Source organism: Syngnathus floridae, unplaced genomic scaffold (assembly GCF_059516105.1).
Source record: "Syngnathus floridae isolate MCC-2025c unplaced genomic scaffold, RoL_Sflo_1.0 HiC_scaffold_83, whole genome shotgun sequence".
NCBI classification, from domain to species: Eukaryota; Metazoa; Chordata; class Actinopteri; order Syngnathiformes; family Syngnathidae; genus Syngnathus; species Syngnathus floridae.
In genome coordinates this window covers 122,501-132,986 of record NW_028284112.1, presented here as the reverse complement: position 1 = coordinate 132,986, position 10,486 = coordinate 122,501, and positions in this window count along the sequence as shown.

Below are 10,486 nucleotides of genomic sequence, written 5' to 3'. Positions count from 1 at the left end.
TTTCTAAGTGCCAACGGGTGTTCGGCCGTAATGTGTCCGACTCGGCTGGTTCCCCGAGTCGGCCCGAACGAGCGAAAATTCGGCCTCTTCGCCTGGAGGTCCAACGAACTTTGGCGAATATTTTCTAAGTGCCAACGGGTGTTACGCCGAAATGTGTCCGACTCGGCTGGTTCCCCGAGTCGGCCCGAACGAGCGAAAATTCAGCCTCTTCGCCTGGAAGTCCGGCCGACTTTGGCGAATATTTTCTAAGTGCCAACGGGTGTTCGGCCGTAATGTGTCCGACTCGGCTGGTTCCCCGAGTCGGCCCGAACGAGCGAAAATTCGGCCTCTTCGCCTGGAAGTCCTGCCAACTTGAGCGAATATTTTCTAAGTGCCAACGGGTGTTCGGCCGTAACGTGTCCGACTCGGCTGGTTCCCCGAGTCGGCCCGACCGAGTGAAAATTCGGCCTCTTGCTCTGGAAGTCCTGCCAACTTGAGCGAATATTTTCTAAGTGCCAACGGGTGTTCGGCCGTAACGTGTCCGACTCGGCTGGTTCCCCGAGTCGGCCCGACCGAGTGAAAATTCGGCCTCTCGCTCTGGAAGTCCTGCCAACTTGAGCGAATATTTTCTAAGTGCCATCGGGTCTTGCCCGGAAAAGTGTCCGACTCGGCTGGTTCCCCGAGTCGGCCCGAACGAGCGAAAATTCGGCCTCTCGCTCTGGAAGTCCTGCCAACTTGAGCGAATATTTTCTAAGTGCCATCGGGTCTTGCCCGGAAAAGTGTCCGACTCGGCTGGTTCCCCGAGTCGGCCCGAACGAGCGAAAATTCGGCCTCTTGCTCTGGAAGTCCTGCCAACTTGAGCGAATATTTTCTAAGTGCCATCGGGTCTTGCCCGGAAAAGTGTCCGACTCGTCCGGTTCCCTAGTTCGGCCACATAATGTGAAAATTCGGCCTCTTGCTCTGGAAGTCCTGCCAACTTGAGCGAATATTTTCTAAGTGCCATCGGGTCTTGCCCGGAAAAGTGTCCGACTCGTCCGGTTCCCTAGTTCGGCCACATATTGTGAAAATCCGGCCTCTTGCTCTGGAAGTCCGACAAACTTTAGCGAATATTTTCTAAGTGCCAACGGCTATTCTGCCGTAACGTGTCCGACTCGGCTGGTTCCCCGAGTCGGCCCGAACGAGCGAAAATTCGGCCTCTTGCTCTGGAAGTCCTGCCAACTTGAGCGAATATTTTCTAAGTGCCATCGGGTCTTGCCCGGAAAAGCGTCCGACTCGGCTGGTTCCCCGAGTCGGCCCGAACGAGCGAAAATTCGGCCTCTTGCTCTGGAAGTCCTGCCAACTTGAGCGAATATTTTCTAAGTGCCATCGGGTCTTGCCCGGAAAAGCGTCCGACTCGGCTGGTTCCCCGAGTCGGCCCGAACGAGCGAAAATTCGGCCTCTTGCTCTGGAAGTCCTGCCAACTTGAGCGAATATTTTCTAAGTGCCATCGGGTCTTGCCCGGAAAAGTGTCCGACACGGCTGGTTCCCCGAGTCGGCCCGAACGAGCGAAAATTCGGCCTCTTGCTCTGGAAGTCCTGCCAACTTGAGCGAATATTTTCTAAGTGCCATCGGGTCTCTCCTTGAAAAGTGTCCGACTCGTCCGGTTCCCTAGTTCGGCCACATATTGTGAAAATTCGGCCTCTTGCTCTGGAAGTCCGACGAACTTCGGCGAATATTTTCTAAGTGCCATCGGGTCTCTCCCGGAAAAGTGTCCGACCCGTCCGGTTCCCTAGTTCTGCCACATAATGTGAAAATTCGGCCTCTTGCTCTGGAAGTCCTGCCAACTTGAGCGAATATTTTCTAAGTGCCATCGGCTCTTGCCCGGAAAAGTGTCCGACTTGGCTGGTTCCCTAGTTCGGCCACATAATGTGAAAATTCGGCCTCTTGCTCTGGAAGTCCTGCCAACTTGAGCGAATATTTTCTAAGTGCCATCGGGTCTTGCCCGGAAAAGTGTCCGACACGGCTGGTTCCCCGAGTCGGCCCGAACGAGCGAAAATTCGGCCTCTTGCTCTGGAAGTCCTGCCAACTTGAGCGAATATTTTCTAAGTGCCATCGGGTCTCTCCTTGAAAAGTGTCCGACTCGTCCGGTTCCCTAGTTCGGCCACATATTGTGAAAATTCGGCCTCTTGCTCTGGAAGTCCGACGAACTTCGGCGAATATTTTCTAAGTGCCATCGGGTCTCTCCCGGAAAAGTGTCCGACCCGTCCGGTTCCCTAGTTCTGCCACATAATGTGAAAATTCGGCCTCTTGCTCTGGAAGTCCTGCCAACTTGAGCGAATATTTTCTAAGTGCCATCGGCTCTTGCCCGGAAAAGTGTCCGACTTGGCTGGTTCCCTAGTTCGGCCACATAATGTGAAAATTCGGCCTCTTGCTCTGGAAGTCCTGCCAACTTGAGCGAATATTTTCTAAGTGCCATCGGGTCTTGCCCGGAAAAGTGTCCGACTCGTCTGGTTCCCCGAGTCGGCCCGAACGAGCGAAAATTCGGCCTCTTGCTCTGGAAGTCCTGCCAACTTGAGCGAATATTTTCTAAGTGCCATCGGGTCTTGCCCGGAAAAGTGTCCGACTCGGCTGGTTCCCCGAGTCGGCCACGGAATGTGAAAATTCGGCCTCTTGCTCTGGAAGTCCTGCCAACTTGAGCGAATATTTTCTAAGTGCCATCGGGTCTTGCCCGGAAAAGTGTCCGACTCGGCTGGTTCCCCGAGTCGGCCCGAACGAGCGAAAATTCGGCCTCTTGCTCTGGAAGTCCTGCCAACTTGAGCGAATATTTTCTAAGTGCCATCGGGTCTTGCCCGGAAAAGTGTCCGACTCGGCTGGTTCCCTAGTTCGGCCACATAATGTGAAAATTCGGCCTCTTGCTCTGGAAGTCCTGCCAACTTGAGCGAATATTTTCTAAGTGCCATCGGGTCTTGCCCGGAAAAGTGTCCGACTCGGCTGGTTCCCTAGTTCGGCCACATAATGTGAAAATTCGGCCTCTTGCTCTGGAAGTCCTGCCAACTTGAGCGAATATTTTCTAAGTGCCATCGGGTCTTGCCCGGAAAAGTGTCCGACTCGGCTGGTTCCCTAGTTCGGCCACATAATGTGAAAATTCGGCCTCTTGCTCTGGAAGTCCTGCCAACTTGAGCGAATATTTTCTAAGTGCCATCGGGTCTTGCCCGGAAAAGTGTCCGACTCGGCTGGTTCCCTAGTTCGGCCACATAATGTGAAAATTCGGCCTCTTGCTCTGGAAGTCCTGCCAACTCGAGCGAATATTTTCTAAGTGCCATCGGGTCTTGCCCGGAAAAGTGTCCGACTCGTCCGGTTCCCTAGTTCGGCCACATAATGTGAAAATTCGGCCTCTTGCTCTGGAAGTCCTGCCAACTTGAGCGAATATTTTCTAAGTGCCATCGGGTCTTGCCCGGAAAAGTGTCCGACTCGGCTGGTTCCCTAGTTCGGCCACATAATGTGAAAATTCGGCCTCTTGCTCTGGAAGTCCTGCCAACTTGAGCGAATATTTTCTAAGTGCCATCGGGTCTTGCCCGGAAAAGTGTCCGACTCGTCCGGTTCCCTAGTTCGGCCACATAATGTGAAAATTCGGCCTCTTGCTCTGGAAGTCCTGCCAACTTGAGCGAATATTTTCTAAGTGCCATCGGGTCTTGCCCGGAAAAGTGTCCGACTCGTCCGGTTCCCTAGTTCGGCCACATAATGTGAAAATTCGGCCTCTTGCTCTGGAAGTCCTGCCAACTTGAGCGAATATTTTCTAAGTGCCATCGGGTCTTGGCCGGAAAAGTGTCCGACTCGTCCGGTTCCCTAGTCCGGCCACATAATGTGAAAATTCGGCCTCTTGCTCTGGAAGTCCTGCCAACTTGAGCGAAAATTTTCTAAGTGCCATCGGGTCTCTCCCGGAAAAGTGTCCGACTCGTCCGGTTCCCTAGTTCGGCCACATAATGTGAAAATTCGGCCTCTTGCTATGGAAGTCCGACGAAGTTCGGCGAATATTTTCTAAGTGCCATCGGGTCTCTCCCGGAAAAGTGTCCGCCTCGTCCGGTTCCCTAGTTCGGCCACGGAATGTGAAAATTCGGCCTCTCTGAGGTACCAGGGGTACGCATTTAGGTACCAGGGGTAGTCGCTGAGGTACCAGGGGTATGCATTTAGGTACCAGGGGAGACCACTACGGTCTGTTGGTCCCCCTAGTTAGTGTACTCATCGGTTTACTCCCCTTTCGCAAAATATAGTCGGCACGTATGTGCAGGACTGTTTATTTTTATTTTGAAAAATGTTCTAAGTGCCAACGGAAGCTGGCACACGAACTGTCCGAGCCACGATGGTGCCCAGGCCGGACAGCGACGGCGAAAAAGCCGATGTGTGTTTGATGGAAGTTTCGAATATTTTCAAAGTGCCAACGGCACTTGCGGGGTGATGTGTCCGCCTCGTCTGGTTCCCCAGGTCGGCCAGAAAAAGTGAAAATTCGGCCTCTTCTCCTGGAAGTCCGGCCAAGTTTGGCGAATATTTTCAAAGTGCCAACGGCACTTGCGGGGTGATGTGTCCGCCTCGTCTGGTTCCCCAGGTCGGCCAGAACAAGTGAAAATTCGGCCTCTTCTCCTGGAAGTCCGGCCAAGTTTGGCGAATATTTTCAAAGTGCCAACGGCACTTGCGGGGTGATGTGTCCGCCTCGTCTGGTTCCCCAGGTCGGCCAGAACAAGTGAAAATTCGGCCTCTTCTCCTGGAAGTCTGGCCAAGTTTGGCGAATATTTTCAAAGTGCCAACGTCACTTGCGGGGTGATGTGTCCGCCTCGTCTGGTTCCCCAGGTCGGCCAGAACAAGTGAAAATTCGGCCTCTTCTCCTGGAAGTCTGGCCAAGTTTGGCGAATATTTTCTAAGTGCCAACGACTCAACAGCCGTAAAGTGTCCGCCTCGGCTGGTTCCCCATAACGGCCAGAACAAGTGAAAATTCGGCCTCTTCTCCTGGAAGTCTGGCCAAGTTTGGCGAATATTTTCTAAGTGCCAACGACTCAACCAGCGTAAAGTGTCCGCCTCGGCTGGTTCCCCATAACGGCCAGAACAAGTGAAAATTCGGCCTCTTCTCCTGGAAGTCTGGCCAAGTTTGGCGAATATTTTCTAAGTGCCAACGACTCAACCAGCCTAAAGTGTCCGCCTCGGCTGGTTCCCCAGGTCGGGTACCACAAGTGAAAATTCGGCCTCTTCTCCTGGAAGTCTGGCCAAGTTTGGCGAATATTTTCTGAGTGCCAACGACTCAACCAGCCTAAAGTGTCCGCCTCGGCTGGTTCCCCATAACGGCCACCAAAAGTGAAAATTCGGCCTCTTCTCCTGGAAGTCAAGCCAAGTTTGGCAAATATTTTCTAAGTGCCAACGACTCAACCAGCCTAAAGTGTCCGCCTCGGCTGGTTCCCCAGGTCGGGTACCAAAAGTGAAAATTCGGCCTCTTCTCCTGGAAGTCTGGCCAAGTTTGGCGAATATTTTCTAAGTGCCAACGACTCAACCAGCCTAAAGTGTCCGCCTCGGCTGGTTCCCCAGGTCGGGTACCACAAGTGAAAATTCGGCCTCTTCTCCTGGAAGTCTGGCCAAGTTTGGCGAATATTTTCTAAGTGCCAACGACTCAACCAGCCTAAAGTGTCCGCCTCGGCTGGTTCCCGATAACGGCCACCAAAAGTGAAAATTCGGCCTCTTCTCCTGGAAGTCTGGCCAAGTTTGGCAAATATTTTCTAAGTGCCAACGACTCAACCAGCGCAAAGTGTCCGCCTCGGCTGGTTCCCCATAACGGCCACCAAAAGTGAAAATTCGGCCTCTTCTCCTGGAAGTCAAGCCAAGTTTGGCAAATATTTTCTAAGTGCCAACGACTCAACCAGCGCAAAGTGTCCGCCTCGGCTGGTTCCCCATAACGGCCATGAAAAGTGAAAATTCGGCCTCTTCTCCTGGAAGTCAAGCCAAGTTTGGCAAATATTTTCTAAGTGCCAACGACTCAACCAGCGTAAAGTGTCCGCCTCGGCTGGTTCCCCAGGTCGGCCACCAAAAGTGAAAATTCGGCCTCTTCTCCTGGAAGTCTTGCCAAGTTTGGCGAATATTTTCTAAGTGCCAACGACTCAACCAGCGTAAAGTGTCCGCCTCGGCTGGTTCCCCAGGTCGGCCACCAAAAGTGAAAATTCGGCCTCTTCTCCTGGAAGTCAAGCCAAGTTTGGCAAATATTTTCTAAGTGCCAACGACTCAACCAGCGTAAAGTGTCCGCCTCGGCTGGTTCCCCAGGTCGGTCACCAAAAGTGAAAATTCGGCCTCTTCTCCTGGAAGTCAAGCCAAGTTTGGCAGATATTTTCTAAGTGCCAACGACTCAACCAGCGTAAAGTGTCCGCCTCGGCTGGTTCCCCAGGTCGGCCACCAAAAGTGAAAATTCGGCCTCTTCTCCTGGAAGTCAAGCCAAGTTTGGCAAATATTTTCTAAGTGCCAACGACTCAACCAGCGTAAAGTGTCCGCCTCGGCTGGTTCCCCATAACGGCCACCAAAAGTGAAAATTCGGCCTCTTCTCCTGGAAGTCAAGCCATGTTTGGCAAATATTTTCTAAGTGCCAACGGCTCTTGAGCCGAAAAGTGTCCGCCTCGGCTGGTTCCCCATAACGGCCACCAAAAGTGAAAATTCGGCCTCTTCTCCTGGAAGTCAAGCCAAGTTTGGCAAATATTTTCTAAGTGCCAACGACTCAACCAGCGTAAAGTGTCCGCCTCGGCTGGTTCCCCAGGTCGGCCACCAAAAGTGAAAATTCGGCCTCTTCTCCTGGAAGTCTTGCCAAGTTTGGCGAATATTTTCTAAGTGCCAACGACTCAACCAGCGTAAAGTGTCCGCCTCGGCTGGTTCCCCAGGTCGGCCACCAAAAGTGAAAATTCGGCCTCTTCTCCTGGAAGTCAAGCCAAGTTTGGCAAATATTTTCTAAGTGCCAACGGCTCTTGAGCCGAAAAGTGTCCGCCTCGGCTGGTTCCCGCGGTCGGCCTTCAAAAGCGAAAATTCGGCCTCTTCCCCTGGTAGCCCTGCCAACTTGTGCGAATTTTTTCTAAGTGCCAACGGCTCTTGAGCCGAAAAGTGTCCGCCTCGGCTGGTTCCCTCGGTCGGCCCCAAAAAGCGAAAATTCGGCCTCTCCCTCTTTAGGTACCAGGGGCTGGGGTACCAGGGGGAGGGTGCAGTACCAACTTTGGTCTTCAGGTGCGCCAGAGTACGCTAAATGGTCCCCCTAGTCAGCGTACTCATCAACGATTTACCCCCCTTTCGCAAAATATAGTCAGAACGAGCATGGGGGGCGCATAATTTACCCCACAAAATGAAAGGGCCCGGTGCCGAGCGCTTGGTCATGGCCGCCAGCAGCGCCCCTTGCTCGGTGGGAACACAACACGCAGGGTTGCACAGCACCCTGGAAGGCACAAAGAGAGTGAAAAATTTTCTAAGTGTCACTCTTGACGAAAAATGTCTAAGTGCCTCTCTTGACGAAAAATTTCTAAGTGCCACGCTTGACGAAAAATGTCTAAGTGCCACAGCGCTCGAAAATTTCCTAAGTGCGAGCACGGCTGTGAAATATTCAAAGTACAAGGAACGCTGGCAGAATCTCTCGACGGCCGTCTGCTCCCGGCGGCCGCCGTGAAGTCTCCCCTCCCGGGGACGGCTGTCTGCTCCCGGCAGCCGTCCTTAACCCCCTCCCCACACGTTGGACGAACACCAGCCGAGGGCGAAAGGCTCGCGGTGTGGAAGGATCGTGGCCACGGCTAATCTAGCGATGCCCGCGTTGGACGGTCACACCGCACGACAGAGCGGGGCCTGCATCCGGCGCGAGGCGGCCTTCAGGCACGTGGCTCGAGACGACCTCACCCGCCCTAGCCCGGAGCGGAAAGACTTTGAAATTTTCAAAGTCCAAGGAACACTGGCAGAATGGGAGGACCGGCCGCCTCCTTAAACACAGGCCGGAGAGATGGAGCGGGATCAGCGGCCCGCGCGTTGAGCGAACACCGGCCGAGGGCGAAAGGCTCGCGGTGTGGAAGGATCGTGGCCACGGCTAATCTAGCGATGCCCGCGTTGGACGGTCACACCGCACGACAGAGCGGGGCCTGCATCCGGCGCGAGGCGGCCTTCAGGCACGTGGTTCGAGACGACCTCACCCGCCCTAGCCCGGAGCGGAAAGACTTTGAAATAGTCAAAGTCCAAGGAACACTGGCAGAATCTCTCGACGGCCGTCTGCTCCCGGCGGCCGCCGTGAAGTCTCCCCTCCCGGGGACGGCTGTCTGCTCCCGGCAGCCGTCCATAACCCCCTCCCCACACGTTGGTTGAACATCAGCCGAGGGCGAAAGGCTCGCGGTGTGGAAGGATCGTGGCCACGGCTAATCTAGCGATGCCCGCGTTGGACGGTCACACCGCACGACAGAGCGGGGCCTGCATCCGGCGCGAGGCGGCCTTCAGGCACGTGGTTCGAGACGACCTCACCCGCCCTAGCCCGGAGCGGAAAGACTTTTCAAAGTCCAAGGAACACTGGCAGAATGGGAGGACCGGCCGCCTCCTTAAACACAGGCCGGAGCGACCGAGCGGGATCAGCGGCCCGCGCGCAGGGTCTTTGAAATGTACAAAGTCCTAGGGACAATGGCAGAATCGCTCGACGGCCGTCTGCTCCCGGCGGCCGCGGTGAAGGGACTGTACACCCCACCCGGGGACGGCTGTCTGCTCCCGGCAGCCGTCCTTCCCCCCCACCCCACACGTTGACCGACACCGGCCGAGGGCGAAAGGCTCGCGGTGTGGAAGGATCGTGGCCACGGCTAATCTAGCGATGCCCGCGTTGGACGGTCACACCGCACGACAGAGCGGGGCCTGCATCCGGCGCGAGGCGGCCTTCAGGCACGTGGTTCGAGACGACCTCACCCGCCCTAGCCCGGAGCGAAAAGACTTTGAAATATTCAAAGTCCAAGGAACACTGGCAGAATGGGAGGACCGGCCGCCTCCTTAAACACAGGCCGGAGCGACCGAGCGGGATCAGCGGCCCGCGCGGAGGGTCTTTAAAATGTACAAAGTCCTAGGAACAATGGCAGAATCGCTCGACGGCCGTCTGCTCCCGGCGGCCGCGGTGGAAGGACTGTACACCCCACCCGGGGACGGCTGTCTGCTCCCGGCAGCCGTCCTTCCCCCCCACCCACACGTTGACCGACACCGGCCGAGGGCGAAAGGCTCGCGGTGTGGAAGGATCGTGGCCACGGCTAATCTAGCGATGCCCGCGTTGGACGGTCACACCGCACGACAGAGCGGGGCCGCATCTGGCGCGAGGCGGCCTTCAGGCACGTGGTTCGAGACGACCTCACCCGCCCTAGCCCGGAGCGGAAAGACTTTGAAATTTTCAAAGTCCAAGGAACACTGGCAGAATGGGAGGACCGGCCGCCTCCTTAAACACAGGCCGGGCGAAAAATATGCGAATGTTGGGCGGAAAGACTTTGAAATATTCAAAGTCCAAGGAACACTGGCAGAATGGGAGGACCGGCCGCCTCCTTAAACACAGGCCGGGCGAAAAATATGCGAATGTTGGGTCTCATCCAAGAAAGGGAGTTACCGGCCGCCTCCTTAAACACAGGCCGGGCGAAAAATATGCGAATGGTCCATCCAAGGAAGGAGGACCGGCCGCCTCCTTAAACACAGGCCGGAGAGATGGAGCGGGATCAGCGGCCCGCGAACTGAGCGGCCGAGGGCGAAAGGCTCGCGGTGTGGAAGGATCGTGGCCACGGCTAATCTAGCGATGCCCGCGTTGGACGGTCACACCGCACGACAGAGCGGGGCCTGCATCCGGCGCGAGGCGGCCTTCAGGCACGTGGTTCGAGACGACTTCACCCGCCCTAGCCCGGAGCTGAAACTCTGCGAATGTTAACATCCAAGGATGGAGGCAACGGCCGTCTCGTTAAGCTGAGGCCGGAGGAAAGTCTGCGGATTCGGGGCATCCAAGGCAGATGGAGGTGCCGGCCGCCTCGGTAAACAGAGGCCGGACCGACCGACATGCGACCATGACCCGCCTTGGTAGGGCCCCCACCGGCCCCGGCTAGCGCCGGCGTTGGGTGGACGGTTCCTCCCCACTTGCGGGTCGCCCTCTAGCGCTACGGCCGCCGCGCGAGCGCGCGCTCCGACGCCGCCCCCGCAGGCCTAGCGCGAGCCGTACGGCAGCGAGACCGAGACGCCCCGATTCCACGCACGCACCTAGCGGCCATCAACGGAGGCCGAGCGCGCGATCCGACTCGCGGCACGCCACGTGGGCGTCCGCCGGCCGCGCCGGTCTACCGCGAAAGATGTTTCTCAAACCCTCGCCTAACCTAGGGACGGCTATCTCGGGAAGCCGCCCCCGCATCTGCACCTATCCGCTAAGCCCTCCCGACCACCGCGAAGCGGGAGGACGTCTATCGTGGCCGCCGGGGCGTATGACCCCTCCGCGTGAGGCGTGCGGGCTCGGGTGGGCCGCAACGACCGAGTCTGACTCGGA